The sequence below is a fragment of the Scyliorhinus torazame genome, chromosome 7 (genome assembly GCF_047496885.1).
Source record: "Scyliorhinus torazame isolate Kashiwa2021f chromosome 7, sScyTor2.1, whole genome shotgun sequence".
Classification (NCBI taxonomy): Eukaryota; Metazoa; Chordata; class Chondrichthyes; order Carcharhiniformes; family Scyliorhinidae; genus Scyliorhinus; species Scyliorhinus torazame.
The window spans coordinates 182,562,482-182,589,063 of NC_092713.1; the positions used below are offsets into that span (position 1 = coordinate 182,562,482).

Genomic DNA, 26,582 nt, shown 5'->3' on the forward strand with positions numbered 1-26,582 from the left:
ACCATCTAACCTACACTATGCCATTATCATCCATATGCTTATCCAATAAACTTTTAAATGCCCTCAATGTTGGCGAGTTCACTACTGTTGCAGGTAGGGCATTCCACGGCCTCACCACTCTTTGCGTAAAGAACCTACCTCTGACCTCTGTCCTATATCTATTACCCCTCAGTTTAAAGCTATGTCCCCTCGTGCCAGCCATTTCCATCCGCGGGAGAAGGCTCTCACTGTCCACCCTATCTAACCCCCTGATCATTTTGTATGCCTCTATTAAGTCTCCTCTTAACCTTCTTCTCTCCAACGAAAACAACCTCAAGTCCATCAGCCTTTCCTCATAAGATTTTCCCTCCATACCAGGCACCATCCTGGTAAATCTCCTCTGCACCCGCTCCAAAGCCTCCACGTTCTTCCTATAATGCGGTGACCAGAACTGTACGCAATACTCCAAATGCGGCCGTACCAGAGTTTTGTACAGCTGCAACATGACCTCCTGACTCCGGAACTCAATTCCTCTACCAATAAAGGCCAGCACTCCATAGGCCTTCTTCACAACCCTATCAACCTGGGTGGCAACTTTCAGAGATCTATGTACATGGACATCTAGATCCCTCTGCTCATCCACACTTCCAAGAACTTTACCATTAGCCAAATATTCCGCATTCCTGTTATTCCTTCCAAAGTGAATCACCTCACACTTCTCTACATTAAACTCCATTTGCCACCTCTCAGCCCAGCTCTGCAGCTTATCTATGTCCCTCTGTAACCTGCTACATCCTTCCACACTGTCGACAACACCACCGACTTTAGTGTCGTCTGCAAATTTACTCACCCACCCTTCTGCGCCTTCCTCTAGGTCATTGATAAAAATGACAAACAGCAACGGCCCCAGAACAGATCCTTGTGGTACGCCACTTGTAACTGAACTCCATTCTGAACATTTCCCATCAACCACCACCCTCTGTCTTCTTTCAGCTAGCCAATTTCTGATCCAGATCTCTAAATCACCCTCAATCCCCAGCCCCCGTATTTTCTGCAATAGCCTACCGTGGGGAACCTTATCAAACGCTTTACTGAAATCCATATACACCACATCAACTGCTCTACCCTCGTCTACCTGTTCAGTCACCTTCTCAAAGAACTCGATATGGTTTGTGAAGCATGACCTACCCTTCACAAAGCCATGCTGACTATCCCTGATCATATTATTCCTATCTAGATGATTATAAATCTTGTCTCTTATAATCCCCTCCAAGACTTTACCCACTACAGACGTGAGGCTCACCGGTCTATAGTTGCCGGGGTTGTCTCTGCTCCCCTTTTTGAACAAAGGGACCACATTTGCTATCCTCCAGTCCTCTGGCTATATTCCTGTAGTCAATGATGACATAGAAATCAAAGCCAAAGGTCCAGCAATCTCTTCCCTGGCCTCCCAGAGAATCCCAGGATAAATCCCATCAGGCCCCGGGGACTTATCTATTTTCAGCCTGTCCAGAATTGCCAACACCTCTTCCCTACGTACCTCAATGCCATCTATTCTAATAGCCTGGGTCTCAGCATTCTCCTCCACAACATTATCTTTTTCCTGAGTGAATACTGACGAAAAATATTCATTTAGTATCTCGCCTATCTCTTCAGACTCTACACACAACTTCCCATCCCTGTCCTTGACTGGTCCTACTCTTACCCTAGTCATTCGCTTATTCCTGACATACCTATAGAAAGCTTTTGGGTTTTCCTTGATCCTACCTGCCAAATACTTCTCATGTCCCCTCCTTGCTCGTCTTAGCTCTCTCTTTAGATCCTTCCTCGCTACCTTGCAACTATCCATCGCCCCAACTGAAACTTCACACCTCATCTTCACATAGGCCTCCTTCTTCTTCTTAACAAGAGATTCCACTTCTTTGGTAAACCACGGTTCCCTCGCCTTCCTCCCTGCCTGACCGGTACATACTTATCAAGAACACGCAGTAGCTTATCCAACACTTGCAGCCTACTTCTCCAACCTATCCCCCAAGTCTAATGGCATCATAATTGCCCTTCCCCCAGCTATAACTCTTGCCCTGCGGTGTATACTTATCCCTTTCCATCATTAACGTAAACGTCCCCGAATTGTGCTCTCCTACCTCCAAATCCAACACCTGTCAGGAAACCCTCCTGCACACACTGTACAAAAAACGACCCATCTAATGTACTCAAACTATATCTTTTCCAGTCAATATTTGGAAAGTTAAAGTCTCCCATAATAACTACCCTGTTACTTTCGCTCTTATCCAGGATCATCCTCGCCATCCTTTCCTCTACATCCCTAGAACTATTTGGAGGCCTATAGAAAACTCCCAACAGGGTGACCTCTCCTTTCCTGTTTCTAACCTCAACCCATACTACCTCGGAAGATGAGTCCCCATCTAGCATCCTCTCCGCCACCGTAATACTGCTCTTGACTAGCAGCGCCACACCTCCCCCTCTTTTGCCTCCTTCTCTGAGTTTACTAAAACACCTAAACCCCGGAACCTGCAACATCCATTCCTGTCCCTGCTCTATCCATGTCTCTGAAATGGCCACAACATTGAAGTCCCAGGTACCAACCCATGCTGCCAGTTCCCCTACCTTATTTCGTATACTCCTGGCATTGAAGTAGACACACTTCAAACCACCTACCTGAACACTGGCCCCCTCCTGCGACGTCAAATCTGTGCTCCTGACCTCTATACGCTCATTCTCCCGTACCCAAAACTACAATCCAGGTTCCCATGCCATCTAGCTTATTAAAGCCTTCAGTTGGACTACAACCTCGCTTTAGTCGTCATTGATCGTGCATCACACATCAGATGTAGAAGGCACTGAACGATCCTCTGCTGTTGTGAATTGGTGCAACCATATTCACAATGCTGTGGTATCAGTCCCATGCATATCTGAGCACGTCTTCTGATGATGTAACAAAGAACAAAGAACAAAGAACAAAGAAATGTACAGCACAGGAACAGGCCCTTCGGCCCTCCAAGCCCGTGCCGACCATACTGCCCGACTAAACTACAATCTTCTACACTTCCTGGGTCCGTATCCTTCTATTCCCATCCTATTCATATATTTGTCAAGATGCCCCTTAAATGTCCCTATCGTCCCTGCCTCCACTACCTCCTCCGGTAGTGAGTTCCAGGCACCCACTACCCTCTGCGTAAAAAACTTGCCTCGTACATCTACTCTAAACTTTGCCCCTCTCACCTTAAACCTATGCCCCCTAGTAATTGACCCCTCTACCCTGGGGAAAAGCCTCTGACTATCCACTCTGTCTATGCCCCTCATAATTTTGTATACCTCTATCAGGTCGCCCCTCAACCTCCTTCGTTCCAGTGAGAACAAACCGAGTTTATTCAATCGCTCCTCATAGCTTATGCCCTCCATACCAGGCAACATTCTGGTAAATCTCTTCTGCACCCTCTCTAAAGCCTCCACATCCTTCTGGTAGTGTGGCGACCAGAATTGAACACTATACTCCAAGTGTGGCCTAACTAAGGTTCTATACAGCTGCAACATGACTTGCCAATTCTTATACTCAATGCCCCGGCCAATGAAGGCAAGCATGCCGTATGCCTTCTTGACTACCTTCTCCACCTGTGTAGCCCCTTTCAGTGATCTGTGGACCTGTACTCCTAGATCTCTTTGACTTTCAATACTCTTGAGGGTTCTAACCTGCTGGAACCCCTTTTAGTTTGCATGAACTGCACTTGCAAATCTTACAATGGATTTAGGATTATTCTGTGATGTCAACAAAGTTAAATTCCACTCAGAAACATTGAGAGTGAAGCTCCACAAAACCAGTACATTGTAGCCATCTTATACTGTTAACCTTAAAAAGTGAAGTTGTGTGTACGTTTATTGTGTTAAGAGGCATCTCGTCGGTTCTTCCGTGGCACAGTAAATGGAGGGAGTTGGGATGCTGAAGTTATGGTGGACCCCTGCTATAATGTGATTAATCGCATAATTTTTACTTTAGTCTGTTTACTCATTTTTGAGAACCATTTCAAATCTAGTGCTCTTTAGTAAACAGCTTTTGTTTCCGTCCCTTTCTGAGGTTGCTCAACCTCACATATGGTTCCAGCTACCTCTTTTATACCTTGGCAAGCTATCTACCTGTGTGGGATCATAGTTGAGCCCAATTTTGCCTTTCCTGTCATGCACACACACAACCACTCTCTTTCTCATTGCATGAGATGCATGCGCTGGAAAGATGGCAGAATCTTTTACCCCACTCCCAATTTCAGGAATTCTGAAGCTGATTCCAGTGCCCTTATTGTCACTCAAGCTGCAGCAGATTTGAAAAAGAGATGAGAAGAAAATACTTCTCACAAAGGGTCGTGAATCTGGAATTCACTACTCCAGAGTGCGGTGGATGCCGGGATATTGAGCACGTTTAGGAAGGGGTTGAAGACAGATTTTGAATTTGTAATGGATTGAAGGATTGAGGCACGATCAATTTGGCTGGAGACAAAGTTGAATTCAAACTGAGGCTTTATTAGTATCTGAAGTCTGGCCTCCTACAGCAGCTGACGAAATGGCTGCTAGCTGAAGGCCACGCATATTTATAACCCGGTTCCTGGGCGGAGCTAGCATGCAGGGGCCACAGGTGAACCTGTAGTGCAGGTTCTACCGTACAACCCTTAATCTAGGAACACAGTGGTTTACCACAAGGATTTGGGAGAATGGGCCGAAAAGTGGAGTAGAGGCCGAGAGGACCATGATCGTATTGAATGGCGGAGCAGGCTCGAGGGGCTGAATTACCTACCCCTGTTCCCAGTTCTTATGTTCACTCTGGCTCAGATCAGGTAATTCAATCTAGACCAGTAATTGAAGATGAAACTTAGTGCATTGAGGAATTAAAAAACTACAAATGCTGAAGATCTACTCTAGTAAACAGTAAATACCAGTGTTGGAGTGAGAGCTGCAGGGAAAGAAGCACATTTGTCGGAATCTAAAGAGAAAACCTTCATCACCCTGAAGACTGGAATATAAATTTGTCCCTAAATGGGATTGACCAAAACAATGGGGAATAAATATGTTTCAGAGGTTGGGGGTACAGACCCCTAAATCTACCAAATGGATGAACCGCAGATTAGTTATTTTGTTTTACTGAATCCGTGATGGTGGTAGGTATTGGGTTTGTGTACCTCTTTCCGCCATGTCTCGTACCCAGGATGGGAATGCCTGCTGTTCTCCAGCTGCTGGCTGCTCTCAGCCGAGCGGAATTGCATACCTCTGCTTGGTGCAAAGTGCCTCTCTGGAGATTTGCCACTGGGTGACCATAAATCCTTCTCCCCACAGGAAAAGCACTTCTTTCAAAACAAAATGCTCTTTAAGTTAGCAGAAGGAAATCCATTACTGCAATGATTCTAGCTAGAATTGGCAAAATATAGACTTAAGATCCTTTGATGGCTTTAGTACTTCACTATGAGAGCATATCCCCCCTACAGTACTGTTCATCATTAAGTTGAATGAAGAAATAACAGTAACCTGACAAATATCACATAAATTTTACTGCCTCAGTCAAGATGCACTCGGGTAAAGAAATACAGCTTTGTGGACTATACGGAATCACTGGTGTTGTAAACTGGGGGCTAAGACAATCAGTAAACGTTGTTTAAAATTGAGAAATATATGCGAGGCGCAGCATAGCACCAAGGTTAAAAATAGTAAGACAGAAGACCAAGTAAATCAATAATTAGGGTCATCAAGCCTGGTGTTTAAAGTGCCATGAATTTAAAAGGAAGGGAAGGATTTTGAGAAAAGACAGCCAGACTGCATTTATAAAATGTTTCATCAGGCTTCAGAGCCTTAAAGTATATCATGTACAATGATTTATTGTACAGTGCATTATTATATAGGTAATCATGATAACCATCTTGTGGATAAATCAATAACGAGTCAAGGGACAGTTAGTCTAGTTCTAATGGTGTTAGTTAAAGGAGCAATGTCGACCAGATCAGCAGGAATAGTGCGATGGGATCTTTAGCAGGTGACAGTTCTGCTTAATGTTTCATCTGATGGAGTGACCTCCTTGATACTCAGCACAAATGCTGGAATGAACCAGCCAACATTGTGTGCTCACGCCTTGAATGAGGCTTGAGACCACGACCTCAGCAGCGTAATAGGAAATGAAGTCCACTAATTTAGATCTGTTTTCAGTAGAAAATTGTGGTTCATGTCTCTTTCTTGGCACAAAGATGCCCAAATCAACATGCAACAGAAACACAGTGTCGAGAAAAAATAATTTCCAAATATTGATATGTCTTTGATCATATTTATTTTATCGAATTTTCAAGTTTGCAATTTGAATATGTGGAATAATTTTATTGCACAACTTTGCTTGTTTTCTTATTATATGTTGATCAAGAAAATGTTCCACTTTGACAGTTGATGGATAATAATAAGGGCAGCACGGTAGCACAAGTGGATAGCACTGTTGCTATACAACGCCAGTGTCCCAGGTTCGATTCCCTGCTGGGTCACTGTCTATGCGAAGTCTGCACGTTCTCCCCGTGTGTGCGTGGGTTTCCTCCGGGTGCTCCGGTTTCCTCCCACAGTCCAAAGATGTGCAGGTTAGGTGGATTGACCATGATAAATTGCCCTTAGTGACCAAAAAGGTTAGGAGGGGTTATTGGGTTACGGGGATAGGGTGGAAGAGAGGGCTTAACTGGGTCGGTGCAGACTCGATGGGCTAAATGGCCTCCTTCTGCACTGTATGTTCTATGTTCTATGCTCTATATCGTGGCATTGACCCGTACAGATAAAAAGGTGACGCACCTAGGCAGCACGGTGGCGCAGTGGGTTAGCCCTGCTGCCTCACGGCGCCGAGGTCCCAGGTTCGATCCCGGCTCTGCGTCACTGTCCGTGTGGAGTTTGCACATTCTCCCTGTGTTTGCGTGGGTTTCGCCCCCATAACCCAAAGATGTGCAGGCTAGGTAGATTGGCCACACTAAATTTCCCCTTAATTGGAAAAAATGAATTGGGTACTCTAAATTTATTTTTTAAAAAGGTGACGCACCTGATCTATCTCTTGAGGTAGCTGAATATGACTCTGGTATAGCACTGAAAGGGAAAAGCAATAATCCCAGATTAAACTGGAGTCTTGCCAACCATGCTTCTGACTCCTGATCATTGTCCGGCATCTACTGGAAGTGTTGATTGATGAAAGATGGGAAAGCAAGACGAGTTGGGGTAATGTCTCGCCCCATCTGTAACTGGGTATGTTGTTGACATTCATTGGCTGTCTCAGGAATGACTGTGTATGTCAGTAATGGAGAGTGCATTCTGTGGAATTTCACCTCAAGAAACATCACTGCCTTTAGGAAAAAATGATACAACAGTAAAAATAAATGTATCTATGATCTGCAGTGAGGCATTGATCACCCATTTTCTAATTGCTCCACTATTACGCGGAGAGGCTGCTTTGCTGTTTCAGTTGATGAGAACAGTAAGCATTCAGTAAGGAACTCCATTCCTCAGTTGATTCCTGCTGGAATTGGTAAAAATGTTAGGTAAAGGTCTTCGGATGGTTTAGTGGGTGTGGAAAAATCTGAAGAAGTCACAAGGTCACAGGTTTGACTGCCACCCTGCGTTGAGTTACTGATTTAGTCAAAACAGTGCTTCGAATATGATGTGCGCGATTCTCCGGAAAGATTTTTAAGTGTGGTAGCGAGCGGCTACTGCCACGAGCTTCCCGGCGCTCGGCCGAGCGTGGCCAGCAACGCTATTCAACGGTAATTGGTCCGCTTAACGAGACCCCATGGGCTTATGGCTGTAAATGAAGGCTCGGCAGCTGATTCGCCGGCACCGCTCTCGTCGGCCCCCGTTAACAAGGTTGAGCAGCATTTGCTTAGCCAACCCCAGTCAGCTCACAACAATGGCGCCAAGGAGGCCGGCCCGAAGATTCAGCGATTTGGACCCGGGAAGGCTCCTAAATGCTGTGGAGGCCAGGAAATATTTCCTGTTCCCCCGAGGGTCCAGGAGGGTGAGCTACAGGGCAGCCAGTGCTGCCTGGGCTGAGATGGTGGTGACTGTAAACTCCAGGAGCGTGACGAGGAGGACTGGCCTCCAGTGTTAAAAAAAGTCAACGACCGACACCGGGCAGCATGAGTGAGTAGACAACAATTGCCTTCCACCCCCTTCCGGCCCTTCCCGAGCGGCCCCCTCTCCAGCCTCCCAGGACATCACCTTGGAGGGGAGCACGGAGGAAGACACGATCCAGGTGTCACAGCTGTCATTCCCACCCTCCATCAGTGCAGATACAGGCACCTCAATGGGAAACGTTAGTGGCCTCCAAAGGACCCGGCTCAAGCCTCACATGTGTTCCCACCAGGCGGGGTTTCGGTCTCGATCTCTAACTGTTGCTGGGTGGTATCCTGACTGGAGGTGGTCTGTTGTGTGGTGGCGTTTGGGACTGGCTTGTGTCCTACTATGATTATGTGTATTACCAGGTTACCCTTATTGGGTATCCCGGAGCAATTTTGTCTGATTCCGAATGTGCTCCCTGTGCTGCTCTTTAAACATCCAGTTTCGGGGCACCCTTCATTTGTAAGTTCCCACAAATCTCCTTTCCCAGTTGTGCTAATGTAACATTCTGATGTAGTCCCGTTGGACTTTTGATACATGGTTCTTTGTTTATTGCACCCAATTAGGATGCTTCTGTTGGGTTTTACCCATAATATTCCGTCCTCACATTCCCCTGCATTTGGGGATTTATACCATAAGCCGCCGGGCTGTGGAGAGTCTTTGGTGTTTTCCAGCGATTATCCATGCAAAGAGTATGTCTCTTGGATTCATCCTGCGGTGTGTCTGTTCTCCGTGTAATCCTAGGGAATCAAGCACAGTGTCATGTTATTATCGTTGGTTAATATCTGTGTATATTAATCTTTCTCTCCTAGTTCCAATTGCCCTTTATAATTGTCACCATGAGTGACTCCCCCATTTGGTTTTTTTTAAAAACATTTTTTTTTGAGAGGTACTAATTCAAGTGCTGCAATGCAATCATTCAAGTGCCTCACTGCTTGTGTGGTCCATTCTTGGAGTGGGTGGATGCTTTCTTTGACCAGTCTCCATCTTGACTAACAACCATGGGAGGTTGAGGCTTAGCTTAACCAGCCAAATTTTAGGGCGGCCAGTTTCATAAAGTTTCGTCCCAGGGGCTCAGAGGTAGCAGCAGTGATCAACAACCATTGTGTTTTTAAGTGTAAATAGCATGTGGAAGCCACCCGAAGGGGTCTAAGGAAAGGTGAAAGAAGTAAGGCTTTAGAGAGTGGAGCGTAAGGAAGAGTCAAGACCTGCCCAGGTCATTGTAGCGTGCAGTAAACCATTCCAGGGAGCATGAAGGGAGTTGTGTGTGGGCTGCTGCGGGACATGAATGGGTGGGATCCCTGGCTAGGGCGGGGGTTAGTGCCATTACTACACTACTTAAACTTGAATTGGCCGGATAATTCTGTGGCCCACAGGTAGGGCGGGGATTAGTGCCGTGACTCCCTACCTGGATGACCGAAACGAGTGGAAATAATTTGTAGTCGTGTGAGATCCAACAAGTGTGCCTATAACGGCCATTAGTAGACCGCGTCTGTGTTTCTGTGAGAAGAGTAACTATGACTGTATAAAGAATGTGGAACCAACCAGTCTTACCGTTAGGGTATGCTATTTTGCACACAGAGGGGCTTACTTTGTCTGCAATGGAGTTGGGGCCTGCAAATTTAGGGGATAGGAAGGAACTGGGGTTGTACAACGAGATCATAACTTGCTGGCCGACTGTGTACTCTACGGGGTGAACCTTTTTGCCGAAGCTGGCTTTACTCTGCTTCTTTCTGGTTGCCAGAAGTAGCCATTGCATGATCCTGCTTTAGCTAAGGCGTCTGCCTTGCGATTACCGGGTTGGGAGGTGTGGTGATGGCTCTTTACTTTAATGATGCCGTATGTGCGGCCGATGGCTTCTTTAAGAATGTGTTTCAGTAAATGGGTAGGGGTTTTCCATCGGCGGATACAAAACCTTGAGATTCCCATAAGTGGAGGAATTTGGTCAAACTGTTGCAGACATACAAGCTGTCTGAGTGTCTGTCCGCAGGCGTTGGAAAAGTGTCCGGGTGATCAACTACATAAGCTATGGCTGTGAGTTCTGCTGCTTACGAACCTCAGTAGCCGGGCAATTGTAAAGATACCTCTTCTCGTGGACATCCCTGTGAATCCTCCATATAAATCCCACATCCAGTGATTCGTACACCATCCTCAACAGTGGAGGAGCCATCTACATAGATTTTTACTGTGTCCCGTGTCTTGGGAACTTTGTGACTCACACTTTACACGTGGTTGCAGTGACTTGGGAACAAAGGGTCCTGTGGGGGGGTTGGCTGCAATTATCTGGCATTCATGTGGGGTCCCTGCGTATTGCAAATTGTCTGCCAAAAATGTGTGGGTCTTGGTGTGTTTCACAGAAATATCCCTGCCTTGTAGTAAGAGTGTCCAGTGAGCTGCTCTGATCTGGCTAACTGAACCATCTTTTAGTCTGCCGTCTAACAAAAGTTGAGTGGGGGTGTGCTCGGTCAAGATCGTGACTGGGTTGAGGCCTGTAATATAAGTAAAATACTGAACTGCCCAAGAGACTGCAAGCAAGTGTCGCTCACAGGCAGAAAATCCTTGTCCTACTGGGTCTAAAACTCTAGAAGCATAGGCTACCGGTCCTAATCGATCATGGCGTTCCTGTAGGAGCACTGCTGATAGGGTTCGGTCGGTGGTTGCTACTTCTATCGTGTAGGGCAAGTCAGGGTCGGGAACTTGTAAAGCGGGAGCTGTGCCTAGTGTGCGTTTTAAATCGTCGATGGTGTCTGTGTGCTGTGGAAGCCAATTCCATGGGGTGTTCTTTTTCAGAAGCTCTGAGAGTGGGGCGGCCTTTGTGGCAAAACCATCTATGTAATTCCTACAGTATCCCACTAAACCTAGGAATGAACGGAGTGCACTTACATTACGGGGCAGGGGCAATTTCACAATAGAGTCAATTCACTTCTGTTCAATCTCGCGTTTGCCGTGGGTGGTAACGGTGCCTAAATAGAGTATCTTTTCCCTCAGTATCTGTGCCTTTTTGGGGTTTACTTTACATCCAATGGACTGGAACAGGGCTAGCAATTCGGCTAGCAGAGCCACATGCTCTTCCTTGGTATCGGTTTGCAGGACGTCTACATACTGAACTAGGCATTCGGGGCCGGAGAATTTAGAGAGACCAGCAGCTAGCTGTCTGTGGAAAATATAGGGGGAATTATGGAATCCTTGGGGAAGACACGTCCACGTGTACTGTTGACCTTGAAAAGTGAATGCAAATTTATACTAGCAAGCTCGATCTAGGGAAATGAACCAAAAACCATTGCTAATATCCAACACGGTGAAATATTTTGCTTGCACTCCCTGCTTAAGCATGGCCGCAAGACTCGTGGCAATGGTGGGGGCTGTTAAAGGGGTAACTTTGTTTAGTTTGCGGTAGTTAATTGTGAGTCGCCATGAACCTTCTGGTTTCTTTACGGGCCAAATCGGGGCATTATTAGTGGAAGCTACGGGTCGAATCACTCCTTGTTTTAACAGACTGTTAATGACTTAAAATTTCGCTCTCAGCCTACTGTGGGAATCCATACCGTTTCTGCGGTTTGGGGTCAGGACCTGAAATCATAATTGTGCCAGGAATCTTCCCACAGTCGTGCTTTTGCTGGGCAAATGCACCTTTGTGTGTGACCTGTTTAATGGTGGCATCTGTGTTAATTGCCGAAGGGTTAAACCAATCGTCCCCTTCAGAGCAAATCCTGTTTTCGTAATCTCATACTGAGAGCATGGCGGGAGCTCTGGCTGTTTTAGACATCTGCCAGAAATACTTGTTTACCGGGTCGAAGGAGCGGTTATGAGAGTTCATGAAGACTATGCCTAGGATGTGTTCTGCGGTTGGGGGCACGTTGACTAAAACAGCATGGTGTTTAGTGGTTACATTTCCTATCTGGATGGGTATAGGAGCTGTGATGTATCCCTCTTTCATGTGGCGTGTGAATCCACTGAGTGTAATGGCATCTGTGGTTGGCTAGGGTGTTTTTTGGAACAGGTTTCAGGAGTTTAGTGTGGTTCGGGACCCTCCTGTGTCCCAGAGAAAATCAATTGCGTGTCGCCGGACTGTGCCTGTGACTACAGGTCGTCCGACATTATCCCATAGCGTGTCACAGACCCATTTTGGAGACTCCGGACACCGTCAATCTAAGGAGTTATAAGCGAGGTTGTCTGAGCGGGCATTTATGGTATGCATGGGGTGAATGTTTGCCTTATAGCTCTTGTGGCTGGCGATCGTGGTCTGACCTATTGTTTCTGGGTGGGCAGTTGGCGTTAGTTGTATGGGGGTTTTGTCAGCAATCGCGGGCGAAATGTCCTCCCTGTCCACAGGTGTAACATGAACCTCGTGGTGCGCGAATTGGGCCTTATGGGTAGTGTTCCTCTCTTCTGTCCTCATTTGTCCATGCAGGTTCCTGGCTAGTTCTAACTGGGTACATTATGGCTTCTACTCCGTACTGATCCATCTGATCCTGCAGGGACTGTTCCCATGCCCATGCCCTAGATAGGCATCTGAGTACCCAAATCTCATTGTGTGTGGTATCTACCGGGTCATAATTTGCGCAAGCTCTTTTACCTGCTTCAGTGGCATGTGAAACTAAAGTACGTGACCATTTAGTGGTGTCTTTATCATCTAACTGAGCACGGTCTAAGTTTCCATATACTGCCTTAAAATGTATCCAGAGGCGACCAGCAAAGGAGGTTGGGTGTTCTCCTTTCTTTTGTCTGCAATTGTTTAATCCCTCTACCGGATCCCCTTTGTTGTATCCGATAGCGTCTAATATTACGGCCTTCATTTCCTCTAGGGTTCCTCCTCCTACGTTTTGGGGATCTGGCACAGCTGACCGCACCGACTGGCTGAGGCTCATTACTGTCAATTTAACTTCCTCCCTCTCATCTAATCCGTACATAACCTTTTGTTGTCGCACCCCCTCAAAGAAGCTATGTGGGTCTGCGGTGGGCTGAAATGGAGTGATTTTAGTGCAAGCGTCCCTTAACTGGGTTACCGAAAGTGGGGTGATGTCGATGAAATCTAGACCTGCCTGATCCCCCATCCTTCTTTCTGTGTTGACCGGATTCATGTGTCGGAGCAGCTGTGGGAGTTGATACGACCTGTGCAGCCGGTGCTGCTGGTGCCTTTTTTTTTGGGATGCGCGGCTGTTGCTTTTGACTGTCCGTTCTCTTTACATCTGTGCGCTTTCATTTAACTCTTCCCAATCTGCCACCTCTTCCTCATCTGTCTCGTCTGTCCCGAAGGTACACATGACGCCATTCTGAACGGAAGGTAATGACTGGAGGTTGTCTATCTTTCGCTGACATTTAGCGTGGCCAACGGTGCTCTGCCTTTGTTCTTTAGTGGACTGGTGGAGCGCTCTTAAACCAGCCTGTAAATTGGCGCAGTTTTTCATTAATTGAGTGACCTGGTGTTCAGTCTCCTCTCTTACCAAGACTGCGCGCTGTGTATCTTGATAGGCCTTGTCGTACTGGGTCTGGAAACTGCAACGGTGTACTATGCAAGACTGATGGGCGCGTTTAACATCGGCGACTTCCCTGTCTTTAGCGGCTAACTTCTCCCGGAGTTCCTCAATAATATTCTCACTTTCCTTACTGTTTCCCTCATTCTCCTCTTCCTTCTCTACTAATTGTCTGCGGAGCGTCACAGTAAGGAGCACACTATTGCCATTGGGTTTCGGTGCCTCACAACTGTGCCGAGGAGCACACTATTGCCATTGGGTTTCTAAACTTCACTGCGTTTTTCTCATAGACTTCCCATAAATTCTCCCACCAAGTTTGACCTATATTTCCTGGACCTGACTCAGTATTTGCACAAATTTCGACCAAAAGGGCCATCCTGTCCCCTTTAATTACTTTCTCAATACATCCTCCCAAATGAGGCACTGCTCTGACTTATCAACGACTGTAACCTTGGGTTGCCGATTCATCATCTTCTCTGACATCTGCGGTGCCATCTCTTCTCTATTTATAATTTGGAACAGGGGGAATAAGGAGTCATTCGAACAACGGGTACGGCTTACGGCTATATTCTGGTTCACAATCCCTCTAGATTTGCATGCAAGTCTGACGAGTTTACCTTACCCTTCCCTGTTAGTTACGCATGCGGTTAGTGCACACTTCCGAAATTCGGTTATTTGATCGATATGAAACTTCCGCTTGTGGTTTGTTTTCCTTTTTCCAATTATTTCAAAGTTGTGGGATCTCTCTCGGAGTAACGAAGTCACTTCTAATCGAGATCCCGTCAGAGTCGCCAATAAATGTTGACTTCTTTTTCTATGTGAACCACAAGCTGTTTCTTACATTAACCGAATGACCACACAACCAGTGTATTAGTTCAAAGACAGTTTATTAATAACACAAGACTTATTTCTATGTGCAATGATACACACAACTACACACTAAATTAGACCTAATAACTAAGATGACCTTTACTTAACTTTGGGGTGACCGGCTCTGTGCGAGAGATAAGGCCTTTATCTGTGTCCACGTGGCTCGGTTGGAAGTCTTCAGGTTCGTCTCGGCTGGGTTCGTCCTTCAGGGAGCGATCGCGGGTCCTTGAACTTTACTAGTTGATGTGCTGCAATTGGTCGCACACAGGCCAGTCCAAAAGAGGCCAATCGCTAGTGCTCAGGGCTTCTTATCCTTCTTCTCTTTCTCGCCCTTTTGGGCGGTCCTATCTCCATCTCCAGTGGATCCATAGGGTTTCGATCACCCTCATTGATCCTGGCCAATTTGGGGGCGGATACCTCGGTGACTGGGCGGGTCCCAGCTATCATTGTCCTAGGCATGTAGGACTTTCCAAATAAGGGGAAGTGGCACCAGTTAGTCTGCTACTGCTGTAACTCCTTGATTCAAACTCTATTGTCCTGGGGGAAATGGTGATTGACTTTTAATGGTTGCAAGTTTTGGTCAGGTCTGGCTACTTTGCACAATACACAGAGGCTGTGTACTTGTCTGTGTCCAAGTTGACCACAATTCCCATGGTCCTTTGCAGGTGGCCATTTTAGATGGCTATAGTGACCTGCCAGCAACAGAGGGAGACCATCCCACCTTGTTAGATCCGCTTTCAACCTCCCCACCAGACTAGTAATGTTATACCTACGGAGCCCCACCCAATCACGTGTCACCTGCACCCCCAGATATCTAAAGTGAGTCCCCGCCCTACGGAATAGTAGCCCCACGCCTGGCTGAGACACCATAACATATTCACTTTTATCTAAATTTAGTTTTTATCCCCGAAAAAGCCCCAAACACTCGAAGCAGCTCCAATATGCCCTCCGGTTCCGTTACATACATACAATAGGGAGTCGTTGCATACAAGGATACCCTATGCTCTACCCCCCTCCACCGCGCTATCTCTTTCCACAACTCCGAACTCCTCAAAGCGATGGCGAACGGCTCAATCGCAAGCGCGAACAGGGGGGGACATAGGCCATCCCTGCCTTGTCCCACGGTGCAGAGCTGAATATCGCAAATTCATGTTATTCATGCGGACACTACAAATCGTGGCCCAATCCCAAATCGCTCCAGAACCGCCATCAAATACACCCACTCTACTTGGTGTCTACCTTCTCGGCGTCCGTTACCACACCAACTCTGTCTCCCTCCCGTCCACCGGCGCCATAACCACATTCAATACCCTCCTAATGTTCGAAAGGAGCTGCCTCCCCTTCACAAACCCCGTCTGATCTTCCCCTATCACCTTCGGGAGGCACTCCTCCAACCTACCCGCCAATACCTTCGCCAACACCTTTGCGGCCACATTCAAAAGTGATATGAGCCTATACGACCCACGTTCTGTCGGATCCTTATCCTTTTTGAGCAACAGGGAGATCGATGCCTGCCCCAAAGTCTGTGGCAGCACCCCCTTCCCTTTCGCCTCCTCAAACGTCCCCACCATTAGCAGCGCCAACTTATCTTTAAATTTCTTGTCATATTTCATCGGGAACCCATCTGGCCCTGCTACCTTTGCCGACTGCATCCTCCCAATCGCATCTTTTATCTCCTGCTCTGTTATTGCCCCATCCAATATGGCCCTATCCCCCCCCCCCCTCGGGTATTCCAAACCATCCAGGAATTCCTGCACCTCTCGATCCTCCCCAGGTGGCTCCGACCTATACAATCTTTCGTAAAACTCCTCAAACACCTATTAATCTAATCTGGAGCCACCACCACCTTCCCTGCCTAATCCCACACCTGAACAATTTCTCTCGCCACTGCCTCCCTCCGAAGTTGACCTGGCAGTATGCGTCCCGCCTTCTCTCCATTTTCGTAGACCTCTCCCCTCGCCCGCCTCAATTGGCGCACCGCCTTCCTTGTGGACAGCCAGTCAAAATTCACCTGCAACTCCTTTCTCTTTTCCAACAGTGCTGGATCCACATCTTCTGCATACCTCCCGTCTACTTCTAACATCTCCTTATCCACCTTTGCTTTAAACGATATCAGCTCCCCCCTCACCACTGCCTTCAAAGCTTCCCATTGCACCACCTGTGAGACTTCACTCATACATTTAAACTGCACATAGTCCTCAATCATTTTTCCAATCTTATCACAAAACCCTCGGTACCCCAACAGCGCCACATCCAATCTCCACCCCCGCCTCTGCACTATTCCCTTCTCCAATACCAAATCAACACAGTGTGGCGCATGGTCCGATATCGCAATTGCCGAATATTCCGACTCTTTGATCCCGGCCAACAGCGACTTCCCCACTACCAAATAAATCCACGAATAGGCTTTATGAACTGAAGATAAGAAAGAACACTCCCGCTAAGGGGGCACTTCCTAGCAATTGACCCGGTAGTCGGATCAATTACATGGGGCATAGGTTTAAGGTGCGAGGGGCAAGGTTTAAAGGAGATGTACGAGGCAAGTTTTTTACACAGATGGTAGTGGGTGCCTGGAACTCGCTGCTGGAGGAGGTGGTGGAAACAGGGGCAATAGTGACGTTTAAGGGGCATCTTGACAAATACATGAATAGGATGGGAATAGAGGGATACGGACCCCGGAAGTGTGGAAGATTTTAGTTTAGACGGGCAGCATGATCGGCGCAGGCTTGGAGGACCGAAGGGCCTGTTCCTGTGCTGTACTTTTCTTTGTTCTTTGTTCTTTGCTCCCCCGGGTGCAAGAACCTCCAAGGGTTTACTCCTCCCTCGCCTAGCCAACGCCTTCGCTCCCCCTGACTGGGTAAGCGATTGCGATCGTGACCTGTCCAATTTTGGCTCCTGCTTTTTATTCCAGTCTCCACCCACTGTCAATTCATGTGAATCCAAGTCGGGGATGCCCCACAAACCTTCTTTACAAACCCTGCATCATCCCAGTTGGGACCATACACGCTTACCAACGCCACCAACCTCCCTTCCAATGCCCCGTCACTATCACATACCTACCTCCCTGATCTGCCACAACTTTCTTTATTTGGAACCTCACTCTTTTATTCACCAGAACCGAAACCCCCGCGCCCAACTATCAAAACCCGAGTGAAACACTTGGCTAACCCAGCCCTTTCTAAGCCTCCCCTGATCCTTCACCCATAAGTGGGTCTCCTGCAGCATCACCACATCTGCTTTCAAACTTTTCAAATGCGCAAGCACCCTCGACCTCTTCACTAGGCCTCCCAACCACCTCACATTCCACATAATTATCCTAACAGGGCCCCCATCCATCATCATCATAATTTCGGGCCCTACCCACTGAGCCCGACCAGTTCCTATCCATTGTTGTCATCGAACCTTATCACCCCTCCTGGAATCGTCCCCTAAACTCCTTCTCGAAGAAACCCCACCCAGTATCAATCCCTTTTCTCACCTCCTAGGCCCATTGAAACGTGCTCACCCGGCTCCAATGTCCGCAGCCCCTCCCCCCACAACACCTCCGCTCAGTAGTTGACTTAAGTTAGCTAGTGAGGGGTGCCATGATATGCAGACATGCAGACATACAGACAGACACAGACAGGCAGCTAATGAACACAGAGAACAGGACATGACCAATGAGCAGGCAGGACACTCAGGGGTGGTATCTCACTTTAAAAGGCACGAGGCACTCACACTCTGCCATTTTCCACTGATGAACATCTACAGAGTGAGTCAGGGTGCATTTACAGTATCACACCTCTGGTTCAGTCAGACAGAGTAACCACACTTAGGTTAGCAGAGAGTCGAACTCATAGAGAACTGTGCTAACTGTGCTACTAGTTCAATAAATCAGATTGAACTAACTTCAAGGTCTGAAGTATCTTTTGGTTAAAGTTGCATCCAGTTGCAGCCTGTGTTATCCCAGAGTACATAACACAACAAGGGGGCCCCTGCTCCCTTCCCGCCCAGTACCAGGAAAAAAAACCAATCAAACATATACTTTTCATTTTGGATTCATTAAAAAACGTCGCTACAAAGAATAGCAACAAAAATCTTTGACCTCTGTAACAGCATGAAATAAGAGTATTATTCAAATCTATAAAGAACAACAACAAAAGATTTTTAACCTCTATAACAGTATGAAGTAGAAACATTATTCAACGTTACATATATACATTCTCCCACTCTTTACTTCCGTCCCAAGCCTTCTGCTTTCATAAATGCCTCCGCCGCCTCCACCGTCTCAAAATAAAAGTCTCCGGTGTTGTAGGTCACCCTTAGCTTTGCTGGATACACCACTCCAAACCGTACTCCACTATCGTCCAATGCCACTTTCACTTGACCGAAAGCCGCTCGCCGCTTTGCCAGTTCCACCGTCACGTCCTGATGGATACGAACCTTGGCACCAGCTCATTGCACCTCCCACTCTTTCTTTGCCCAGTTCAATACCTTCTCGTTCATGTGCTATCAGGTAATCCCTGCCCTTGGCGGCTCGTTTAACTTGGGCTGAGGTCTCAGCGACCGATGAACTTGGTCCAATTCATACCGAGAGGGTTCTTTTCCCTCCCCCATCAGTTCTGCCAATATCTTGCCAAAGTACTCTGTCGGCCTCGGGCCCTCTGCCCCCTCAGGCAGGCCCATAATCCTTACATTTTGTCGCCTCGAGTGGTTCTCCATATCTTCCAGCTTTTCTCGCAGCGCCTTATTGGCCTCAACCATCCTCTGCAGCTCATCTCCCTCGAGGTGAGCTGATCGCTGTGCTGCGACATGGCCTCGTCCTCTCCCTTCATCTTCTCACACTGTTCCCTTACCTCAGCCAACGTCATCTACTTCCATTTGCTTCCTCTACCAAATCCTTCAGTGCCACTGCCATCTCCTTTCTCATCACCTCCATATGCTTTGCAAACTGCTTTTCGAGCTCTAGAGACACCACCTCAGCCATCTTCTTTGCTGTAAGCAGTGCGGCTCCACCCAGCGGCCCGGCCTCCACCCTCTTGTCATCCCCCGGGCTCACGATCGACGGCGAGCTCTCATTCTCTCCCTTCGTTGCTGCTGGGTTCCTCTGATTTGTGGACATCTTTCGCCTCTTTGTCAGTTCCTAGTCCTTGATGAATTGCCCCCAGGACCGGGCATTAAAAATCCCCCCAAAAAAACATGTATGCCTCAAGCAGGAGCCACCCAACGTGTGACGACCCCTCTACATGCTGTCTTCGGCTACCTCGTGTTCTGGGTCCTGCCCCGCTGCTCCACCTGCTTCAAGCACTGACCTCAGTCTCACTGCTCTTGCTGCTCCACACTTTAACTTCAGCCCTGTTGTTCTACACTTTGCCTTCAGTCCTGCTGCTCCACACTTTGCCTTCAGCACTGCTGCTCCACACTTTGCCTTCAGCACTGCTGCTCCACACTTTGCCTTCAGTCCTGCTGCTCCACACTTTGCCTTCAGCACTGCTGCTCCACACTTTGCCTTCAGTCCTGCTGCTCCACACTTTGCCTTCAGTCCTGCTGCTCCACACTTTGCCTTAAGATCTGCTGCTCCACACTTTGCCTTCAGTCCTGCTGCTCCACACTTTGCCTTCAGTCCTGCTGCTCCACACTTTGCCTTAAGATCTGCTGTTCCACACTTTGCCTTCATAAGACCATAAGACAGAGGAGCGGAAGTAAGGCCATTCGGCCCATCGAGTCCACTCCACCATTCAATCATGGCTGATTTCAACTCCATTTACCCGCTCTCTCCATAGCCCTTAATTCCTCGAGAAATCAAGAATTTATCAACTTCTGTCTTAAAGACACTCAACGTCCCGGCCTCTACCGCCCTCTGTGGCAATGAATTCCACAGACCCACCACTCTCTGGCTGAAGAAATTTCTCCTCATCTCTGTTCCAAAGTGACTCCCTTTTATTCTAAGGCTGTGCCCCCGGGTCCTAGTCTCCCCTGCTAATGGAAACAACTTCCCTACGTCCACCCTATCTAAGCCATTCATTATCTTGTAAGTTTCTATTAGATCTCCCCTCAACCTCCTAAACTCCAATGAATATAATCCCAGGATCCTCAGACGTTCATCGTATGTTAGGCCTACCATTCCTGGGATCATCCATGTGAATCTTCGCTGGACCCGCTCCAGTGCCAGTATGTCCTTCCTGAGGTGTGGGGCCCAAAATTGCTCACAGTATTCTCGATGGGGCCTAACTAGTGCTTTATAAAGCTTCAGAAGTACATCCCTGCTTTTATATTCCAAGCCTCTTGAGATAAATGACAACATTGCATTTGCTTTCTTCATTACGGACTCAACCTGCAAGTTTACCTTTAGAGAATCCTGGACTAGGACTCCCAAGTCCCTTTGCACTTCAGCATTATGAATTTTGTCACCGTTTAGAAGATAGTCCATGCTTCAGTCCTGCTGCTCCACACTTTGCCTTCAGTCCTGCTGCTCAACACTTTGCCTTCAGTTCTGCTGCTTCACACTTTGCCTTACCTCCTGCTGCTCCACACTTTACTTTCAGTCCTGCTGCTCCACACTTTGCCTTCAGCCCTGCTGTTCCACACTTTGTCTTCAGTCCTGCTGTTCCACACTTTGTCTTCAGTCCTGCTGCTCTAGCTGCCTCACCCTCTGCCACCGTTTTGGCTGCCTAGCGTCCTGGATTCGGGCTCCCCCCCGAAGATGGCAAAATAAATATCCCTGGGCCATGTCAAAGTTGCCGTAGTTTTCAGCCCAAGCAAATAGGACAACCGTGACATGCCGGATGCAACTGTGAGCTGTGGCCTGCGAGATATCATACAGGTCCCCGCTCGAGCCCTGGAAGGATCCAGAGGCATTAAAGTACAGGGCTGCGGTGCCCTTTATGGCCACCGGGAGCAGGTGCCCTCCTCCTCCCATGTGGTGCCAAGTCCATGAAGACATTGCACAGGTGCTGCACCATCTTCATGTTGAGGCGGAGCTTCCTGTGGCATGCGCTGTCTGTCATCTGTTGGAATGACTAGCAACGCCTCTACACCCTGGGCCGTTGTGGGACTCCCCATCTGGGTCCCTCCCTGGCCGGATGGGCAGCCGGCTCCTCAGGGTGTCAGGCGGAGTCTGACACGTGGGCCACTGCCTCGAGCATCTGTTGATGCTGCTGCCGCCGTCTCCAGCGTCTGGCTACCCGGCCTAGCAGTAGCACCACAAGGGCAAGTTCTGCTGCGTCCAAAATCCCTACCATAGCTTTGAATAAATGTAAGGCATTGGGAGAGGGTATTAGACTGACAAAACAGCCCACCTCGGGACCCTCCATTTCCCCATTGATACCCCCCACCACCACCCAGAATGCCCAGCCCTCGCATTCCCGGTCGCAGATGGCTCCCCTCACTGGACCCCAGACCATGTACCCCAGACACCTGCTCTTAACGCCACCTATACCTGTCCTTGATCCGCTCCCCGTTGCACTGAACCACCCTCCAGCCATGTACTTGTCCCCAGAGCTGTGCCCCGTCCCCTGGGTGTTCGGATGTTGGTTGCTGCGTGTGTGGTGTTGCTTCCCACAGTGTTCAGGCACAGTGTCCCAAGCATCACAGTCTGATTGGGGTGCGAAGCAATGACTCCACGTGCTACATGACCCACCCACCCACGGGAATCTACTTGGGTTGTGAGAAGTGCTCACTTAACCTCGATTGGCAATTCCCTATTAGCAATAGTCTTCAGCCGTATAGCCAGAGGCCTTGGCAGTCGGGTATGGGTGGTCGGTGAGGCAGACGGGCAGGGACAAGGGTTCCTCCCGGAATGGATACACATGATCCAAGGGTTGGCATGCGCAATTGCCCTCTGGTTGTGCGTGTCCTCCACCAGCGCCTCTACCCCTGTGGAGGGTTCCCCACCCCCAGCCGAGGCTCCCTCACTCCCCGCTGAGCACTGGGGTGCCAGGACCAGCGCCCCCGGGCTGGTTGACTGTGAGCAAAGAAGGCTACTCACCTCCTCGGCTCCCCACAGAAGCCCTTCCACCAGGTTCACATTTTTCAAAAGGAGTACTCGTCGACGCCAGGGAGGCTGCTGGATAATGGGTGGCTCCCTTTAATTGTATGGAAGTAGTGCGTAAGTGGTGATATTTGGTTTCTCACCACGCTACGGTGAAATCCCTATTTCGTCTACAGGAGGGGCCGGTTGCATCACAAACTGTTTGGCACCTGGCACAGTTCTTGTTTTCGGCCTCTCCCGTTATTCATCGGCCTCGTTTTGCTCGAGCAAGAGTGTAACAAGGCCGGTGAATCGCGCCCTATGTGTGATGAGGAGCAAAAATCAGCCAGAGATCTCATTTTTGATCACCATCCTGTGGCAATTGCTGCAATTTCTTGTGTATGAATTAGAAGATAAATACAAGACGGGTGCAGAGCTCTGATGTCCTCCACAGTTGAACATCCTGCCGATGCTCACTGTCTAAAGGTACATGAAAGATGGAACCCTGTGGAAAGATGGCCCCTTGTGTGAGGCAATGGAAGTTTTGGAGCCCAAGATATCCATTCCCCTGTTCAACTTGGGTCTTTTGTAAGAAAATAAGAGAGAATTGATGCAAACAAATTGTAATGTAAGCTTTCGATATTCTCTTTAACACTGGTCTCATAACAGCACTTCATCTGGACATTATATTGTCGCTTGAGCAACCAGATTTCTAAAACCTTGTTCAGAGTTTCTATATTTAAAAAAATGAGCGCAAAGAGCTTTGTGGCTATCATTTTCTAATGGCTGCTAAGTGACTCTCCACTGTCCATGTTGCAGCTCAGTTGAGATGAACGTCTTTTCAAATCTAGTTCTATATAGTAGCCAGCAACATTATTTGTAAAGGTACATCTTTTCCCACTTGTGGAAGTGTTTTAGACAGGTGGCCACTTATTTTACTGTGCTAAGTACACCAGAGCACCCAGTTTGCCCATTCTTCTTCCTTAGCACCGACAGAAAGCACTGCACAGCTATATATATTTCTTTGTTTTCCCCTTAGAGTTGCAGCTCTCGTGTCACAGTTGACAACTGTTCTAATGATTTGTGCAGTGATTCATACCTGCAGCACAGATTACTATTTCCCAATCTAATCAGCTCTTAATTAGTCAGAAACTCTAAGAAGGGTGGTGATAACATTGAGAAATCCACAGCAGTCTTATGCTGATTCATGGTTTGTATTTCAGGATGTCACTGCTAAATAAAACATGGGAAATTTCCAATGCCATGCTGCCTAACAGTGCCTTTCACCAGTAAATTGATTCAGATCATCCTTGAAGCTAAACTGTTAAGAGCTTGGTGGCTTGGGGTATTTTACTAGAATAGTAATTCAGTAAGATAAATCCAGCTTTTCTGGTGATTTTGTCAGTATCAAGGGATTTCAGTTGTATGACTTGTGTGAGCATTTCAACTCATAGTGCTCTCATATATTGAACACTAAGGCAAGGGAGGATAAGTTAGAAAAGATCTATATTTACTTACCTGATATCTTTTCTCTTTTTCTGGGAGGCGCATCAAATCAGCCATTATGTTATATGGCGGAGCAGGCTCGAGGGCACCGTATGGCCACTTCCGGTTCCTCCTACTTATCTTCTTCTAAAACAGGAGAAAATAAACACGGAAGGGGAGTTCATTCTTAAGAAATTAATATACACCTATCTATTGTAAAAGGAGACATTTTCATGATATCTGCTTTGGATAGCTACAGATGACCACGATAATATTTCGTGAAATGGCATGAACTAGTTTCTGGTTGCCCTGCAGTACCTAATCCATGTGATCTCCAGCGAGCTAAGGTAGTCAATGTTGACCACGGTGGGAGAGACATCCTGAAGTCCTCTGCGCAAACGTCCGAACAAGGAACATTGGAGTGAGAGATCCAGAGCAGCAATCTGTCTGATTTTTCTCCTTCCTAACTCAGAGTACCTGAGATCAATTGCAGCACCCACCTACCATCTCAGCTACAATTAGCTAATTTGGCACAGATCGGAGTCATCGCATCATAGAATCCCTACAAGAAGGAGGCCATTCGATTCATCAAATCTGTACTGATCCTCTCTGAAAGAGCACCCTACCTAGGCTCACTCCCCTGCCCCAACCCCTTAACCCACCCAGCCTTTGGACACTAAAGGGCAATTTAACATGGCCAATGCACCTAACCTGCACATCTTTGGACAGTGGGAGGAAACCAGAGCACCTGGATGAAATCCACGCAAACATGGGGAGAACGTAAAAAGTTAAGACAGTCAGCCAAGATCGGAATTGAACCCGGGTCCCTGGAGCTGTGAGGCAGCAGTGTTAACCACTGTACTTCGTACCCCTGCCGTTTCCTCCGGGTGTTTCGGTTTCCCCCCATATTCCAAAGATTACAGGTTAGGTGGATTAGCCTTGCTAAATTGCTCCTTATTGTCCAAAGGTTAGGTGGGGTTATGGGGATAGGGCGGGGGAATGGGCCTAGGTAGGATGTCCTTTCGGAATGTCAGTGTAGACCTTATGAGCCGAATGACCACTTTCTGTACTGCAGTGATTCTACAAATACTAATCAAAATAATCAGATGTTACAAGGACAGTGACAGCAAAAAATCCCTGGGGCGCTTTGAAAATCTTATGACCATAATTTAAATTAAAACATTTTGAAGCATACCACACGTAAAATTATATAATAATATGGTGCAGATTTAAATCGTTTCATAAATTTAAAACAAATACACAAACCTATGTAAAAATAGTCATCTTCAATTGTAAAAATTAAAATTAAAAATTACTTAAAAAGAATTAACAACAATTGTAATGCCTGTTTTAAAGAAATAGCAAAAAAAACCTTTTTTTGAATAGTCTGCATACCTTTATAATACTTGTTCAAAGAGTTGTCTGTGAGGGACAGCACAGTGGTGCAGTGGTTAGCACTGCTATCTCACCGTGCTGAGGACCTGGGTTCGATCCCGGCCCCGGGTCACTGTCTGTGTGGAGTTTGCACATTCTCCTCGTGTCTGCGTGGGTCTCACCCCCACAACCCAAAGATGTGCAAGAAAATATCTCCGACTTTCTATGTCTTTTAGCTTTGACAAATGAACATCAGGGGCGGAATTCTCCGGTATCAGCGCGATGTCCGCCGACTGGCGCCCAAAACGGCGCAAATCAGTCGGGCATCGCGCCGCCCCAAAGGTGCGGAATGCTCCGCATCTTTGGGGGCCGAGCTCCAACCTTAAGGGGTTAAGCCCGCACCGGACGAATTTCCACCCCGCCAGCTGGCGGAAAAGGCCTTTGGTGCCCCGCCAGCTGGCGCGGAAATGACATCTCCGGGCGGCGCATGCGCGGGAGCGTTAGCGGCCGCTGACGGCATTCCCGCGCATGCGCAGTGGAGGGAGTATCTTCCGCCTCCGCCATGGTGGAGACCGTGCGAAGGCGGAAGGAAAAGAGTGCCCCCACGGCACAGGCCCGCCCGCGGATCGGTGGGCCCCGATCGCGGGCCAGGCCACCATGGGGGCAGCCCCCAGGCCAGATCACCCCGATCTGGGGCCCCCCCCAGGACCCCGGAGCCCGCCCGTGCCGCCTTGTCCCGCCCGTAAGGTAGGTGGTTTAATCTACGCTGGCGGGACAGGCATTTTAGCAGCGGGACTTCGGCCCATCCGGGCCGGAGAATCGCGGGGGGGTCCCGCCAACCGGCGCGGCGCGATTCCCGCCCCCGCCGAATATCCAGTGCCGGAGAATTCGACAACCAGCGGGGGCGGGATTCATGCCAGCCCCCGGCGATTCTCCGACCCGGCGGGGGGTCGGAGAATCTCGCGCCTGGACTCAAATTGTTAGCTCTTTTCTCTCCTTACAGATGCTGCCAGACCTGCTGAGATTTTCCAATATTTTCTCTTTTGGTTTCAGATTCCAGCATCCACAGAAATGTGCTTTTATCCATATGATGTGCAAAGTAGGTGGATTGACCATGCCAAAATTCCCCTTAATTGGAAAATAAATGTTTTTTTTTAAGGAAGTAGTTGTCTGTTGTTTTCTCTCTTAATCTACTGTTTAAATCACTGCCCTCAATGAGCAGGGGTCTACATTCAAATTTGGCATATTGCATTGAAATTAATTAGGCTGCCCCAAATATGATGCCTGACAGAGCTACGGTTTGTCCATAGAGCTTTGGGCAGAGC

The 26,582-nt window shown here is 48.0% G+C and overlaps 1 protein-coding gene across 1 annotated transcript in view; it reads left to right on the forward strand.

Annotated features, from left to right (window-relative positions):
• Positions 1 to 26,582, forward strand: part of LOC140427374 (ran-binding protein 17-like) — a 1,937,807-nt gene that overhangs the window by 484,809 nt on the left and 1,426,416 nt on the right. The gene's annotated exons all lie outside the window — the stretch shown is intronic.